This window comes from Octopus sinensis, linkage group LG14 (assembly GCF_006345805.1).
Source record: "Octopus sinensis linkage group LG14, ASM634580v1, whole genome shotgun sequence".
NCBI lineage: Eukaryota > Metazoa > Mollusca > Cephalopoda > Octopoda > Octopodidae > Octopus > Octopus sinensis.
The window spans coordinates 21,061,015-21,066,306 of NC_043010.1; the positions used below are offsets into that span (position 1 = coordinate 21,061,015).

Sequence of the window (5,292 nt, forward strand, 5' to 3'; positions counted from 1 at the left end):
AATCAAAAAGAATATCATTAAAAAAATTACTTTGGTAATTCGATTATCGAATCCTAAATAAAAATGGCAAGACTTCCTGTTTGAAGGTCGGTGTGGCTCTCAATCGCAAAGCTAGGCGCTATATCATCCAGAATCTTACACACAAACAGACAGACAGATAGGCAGACACACTCACACGCACACACATAAACACACACACTCATACACACATACTTAATTCCAAAGATATTCATTCACTCGCAGTGTCATTCTTGATTGACGTTACGCCGATACTAAATTCGTGCATAAATACATAGATTGGCGCTGGTGTGGCTGCAGTTATGAAGTTTGCTTCCAAACCACGTGGTTCTTTAGGCAAATGTCTTTTACTATACCTTCGGGCGGACCAAAACCTTGTGCGTGGATTTGGTAGACGGAAACTGAAAGAATCCCACCGTATATGTATAAGTATATATATATGTGTTGCAAAAGAGGAGAGACGGTTAGCATTCCCCTTGACAAGGACGGAAGAGATCAATCGATCTTTCTAACATATATGGGCACTGCTCTCTACTTTAGAGCAACCTATTTTTTCTCAAGGCGGTGCTCCAGCATGGCCGCAGTCAACTGACTGAAACAAGTAAATGAGTAAAAGAGTATACATATATACATGTGTGTGTGTGTGTTTGTGTCTGTGTTTAACCCCACCGCTTGATAACCGGTGATGGTGTGTATACGTCCCCCACCTAACGGTTCGGTAAAAGAGGGCGATAGAATAAGTACCAGGTTTTAAAAACAACTAGTGGGGTCCATTCATTTGGCTAAAATGTCTTCAAGGTAGTGCCCCAGAATGACCGTTGTGTAATGACTGAAGCGAGTGAACGGTAAAAGGTAACCGTATAGTTGATGTCCAAACTCCAACAGGGAAGCGTTTTGTCTGATTTACCGAGAGAGGATCTTTTGGAGAGAAATTTGGAAAATAGAACCATACGTGCGTAGGTGTGTGTGTGTGTGTGTGTGTGAAGAATATGTACCTATTGAGCTGATGTATGTATAAAGGCATACAACTGTTTATCCACCAATATTGATAATAATAACACCATTGTTATTTTAGTTCAACATCTAATCAGAAATTCTCTTAATATTTGATGTTTCAGCAAATATACAGGAATGGAGAAAGAGGAATATTAAAGACACACAATAGTAAAGAGCATCACATATGTTTGGTAATGCGATTTGTGAATATTTGGAGATCAAACACGGACACATACACACAAACACACACACACATACACATACATGTGTGCATACGTAGACTCCCATGTACATACATATGCACACTTTATCTCTCTGCGTGAGCATGTAACGGAATGAAGGGAGAATTAAATGTTAAATGAATGATGTGTTTCAAAATATGGAGCAGAACAACGATAACTGGAAGAGATATCAGTTATCGTATATAATCACAAATGTAATTTCTCCTACTCGACCGCCATCTATCGTTATTCTATCTCTATAAACAGAATACTGAATGCATCAATGAAATATTTCGGACATAAACAATAAATATCTTTGATAATTTATTTATATATTTCATATCACAATTTCTGAATAATAGCGTTGTTGTCGGTTACACTTTTCCCACAAGCCAATTCACTGGTTCACCGACGTTGAGAGTAACAAGGGAGTATCTGCAACTCGTTACAGAAACTATATCTCAAAGGATTTCGTTCGTAAAATAGTGTTTTCGTTTTCGGTTCTTGCGCAGGTATTTATAATTTTCACTGATGTGTATATTAGTCGCCGGTGGCCCTCGTATTGCACATGCGTTTGTTAATGTCAAAGTTGACTTGTAGAGAGCTTTGTTTTCCGTCTCCTTTTCTATGAAAGCGGGGTTTTTGGTTCCAAGCCCCTTGGAACCAGAAACAGGTTCCGTGTCTTTCTTTGCAACGTCCTATGTATTACGTGTGACTGTGACCATGAAATACCACCGCTGTGATTTCTTTGGCCTTGATGGCACATAAAGAATGTTGTACTAGAAGGATCTGGGATTTGTGGGAGAATGGACTCTGTTTAAATCGCTCTAGATTATCATTTGGCAAGAACAGTGGTTCTCAACGGGGTTCCAAATGGCCCTTAAGAGTCTGTATAAGATTTTGTGGTTAAAGACTATCTGTTCAATAAACTGGTTATGATTCTACAATGCATAAAAATATTTTAACAATTTTATTATACAATTCCTAATAATAGGCGTAGGAGTGGCTGTGTGGTAAGTAGCTTGCTTACCAACCACATGGTTCCGGATTCAGTCCCACTGCGTGGCACCTTGGGTTCCCTGAGAGATATTTGTCAATTTGTTCACAAAACGGCTCTTGTTGATAGACTGCAAACTTTATTTCATGTTCGGAGCAAAATTAATTAAATCATTAAAATACGAAAAGCAATATATACAGATGCAAGCAATATCATTTTGAAAAACAAAACAATAATCATGTAAACAAAAGGATACGATCGGGCAAACTTGTTAAATCATATATCCATCCATATTTACTATGTGAAGTATATTAAAATTTAGTGATTAAAAATTGCTCATAAAATACGTATTTATATTTACACACATATTTAAATAAATATACACACGCATACATATAGATACGCATTTAGACATCCTTCCATATTTACTATGTGAAGAATATTGAAGTATAGTGATTAAAAATTACCTATATACACGTGTATTCATGAATATATAAATATATTGCCGATATATTTGTACTTATATACCCTTCTTGCATACATGCATAAAAATGAGTACACACACACAAACATTTATATAAGCACACATATATGCATATATATATATATATATATATATATATTATATATATATATATATATATACATGTACATACATATATATACATACAAACATACATTCATATATATATGTATGTGTGTGTCTGTATGTATATATGTCTATAACTATGCCAGAAAGTATTTGTTTACAAATGTATGTCCGAGCCTCTGTGTGTATGTGTACCTCTACGTATCAAATATATGGATATATATATATATATATATATATATATATATATATATCCATATATGTATATTATATATGAAATTTGTTATATATATATATATATATATACAAGTATATATATATATACTTGTATATATACAAGTATATAAACTTACAAACACACACACACATGTATTTATAATAAAAGCTATCCAACAATATTCTCTCAAAAGGGGAAAAATATGGTCGTCACTCTAATAATGATTAAGCTTAACCACCATATTGATTCGATTTTAATGTCCCCTGCATTTATTATTATTATTATTATTATTATTATTATTATTATTATTATTATTATTATTATTATTATTATTATTATTATTATTATTATTATTGTTATTATTATTATCATCATCATTATCATCATCATCATCATCATCATCATCATCATCATTAGTGCTATCATCATCATCATCATCATCATCATCATCATCATCATCATCATCATCACCATCATCGTCATCGTCATCGTCATCATTATCTCTGTTTTAGTTGTTTTTTTTCCTTTTGGTTTATTCAATTTTACTTTTAGCAAATGTCTATCGATCAATTTATGATTAGCTCTCCCAGTTATTGTCCAGCCCATTTCCCACTGATAACAATGCAATCTAAAATAACGAATTCCGCCCTACTTTATACGAATTTATATCAAAGAACAAATTTCATATATAATATACATATAAATCTATACATACATACATACATACATACATACATACATACATACATACATACACACATACAGACATACATAAATATATATATATATAATATATATATATATATGTATATACATACATATATATATATATATATATATATATATATATATATATATATGTATATACATATATTTATATATGCATATGTATATATCGTGATGTATCTATATATTCTTGTGTGTGTGTGTGTGTGTGCGTGCATGCATGTATATGTTTGTATCTTGAAGTTCTATCTATATATTCTCAACGAAGAAAACATATGTCAAAAAACATAAAAACGTATACAAAAAGAGAAAAACAATATAAAAACGGAAAAAAATATTACATTTTTTTTTAATAAAGACTTATCATTGTCGGAATATTTTCTGTTTTTTTCTTTTTTTTCTTTTGTTTTTCCCGTTTCGTTTTGTTTGTATATTTTTTATATTAAAAATTAAATTCTCTTTCATCAGCTTAGTAACTGACTTCATCATCTTCTCATCTTTATTCAAGAATTTTTTTTTCTTTACACAAATACACATACACACACATTTGTAATACACACTCTCAGACATACGTATACGGGCATTCGCGCACACACGTGCAAGCACATGCACACATACACTCACACACGGGCCGAGTAGGGTATGAAAAAAAACAAATACTTATATGGATTCATTTATTCGTGTCTCTCTGTCACTAACACCTCCACATCCCCCTCCCCCACACACGCACAGAAGTATCACATATATGACATATATATATTATATATATGTAATATTTATAATATATATATATATATATATATGTGTATATATATAATACATATGTATATATCTATATTATATTCATATGTTTGCGTATGTGTATGTGCTTGTGTGTGTGCGTATATATATATATATATATATATATATATATATTAGAGTACCCAGTGAACGTTGATAATTAAAGGATGAAGAATAACAAATAACAGGAAAGTAATAAAACTATGTTTATCCCTCTTAATATACTCTACAGCTGTGAATCACTGCAAAAGTTCCTGACGTACATTTCTTAGGTATACATGGGGAGGCACCAACACACCTTCGCTTTCTGAATTATCAGTCTGTAATTTCAAAGTTTTCCTAACCCCTAACTCTAACTCTAATCCAGATCTGATCGTTTCACAGCGTTGACTACAGATATTGCTGTAGACCGCACGAAAAAGCTGCATCGAAAATATTTATGACTGTTGCGATGTTGGGCGGAGAACCCGAATTTATGAACATTAAAACAGCATGAGATAATGAAAAGAGCAGAACGAACTTCGGAATTTAGAAAGTAAACAGAACAACTCAAGCGAGTAAGTGGCGACCTTGTTTGAAAATTTAGAGAGAATGATCTTTATTGATCTTGGTGGAAAAAATCAAATCAAACAGACGTGTTATTGTCCTGTTATATTGCAGCAAAAAGAAAACAATGAACTGTTCGGGTTACAATAAATGTATAAATGTAACGATGCACATCAAATTGTCTAAAATAAATGAATATTGG

At 32.2% G+C, this 5,292-nt stretch overlaps 1 non-coding gene across 1 annotated transcript; it reads left to right on the plus strand.

Annotated features, from left to right (window-relative positions):
* Nucleotides 1-459: 459 nt before the first annotated feature.
* On the plus strand, nt 460-575 carry LOC115219562. The gene has a single exon (XR_003882331.1). It is a non-coding gene; the product is annotated as a U6atac minor spliceosomal RNA (small nuclear RNA).
* The last annotated feature ends 4,717 nt before the right edge of the window (nt 576-5,292 follow it).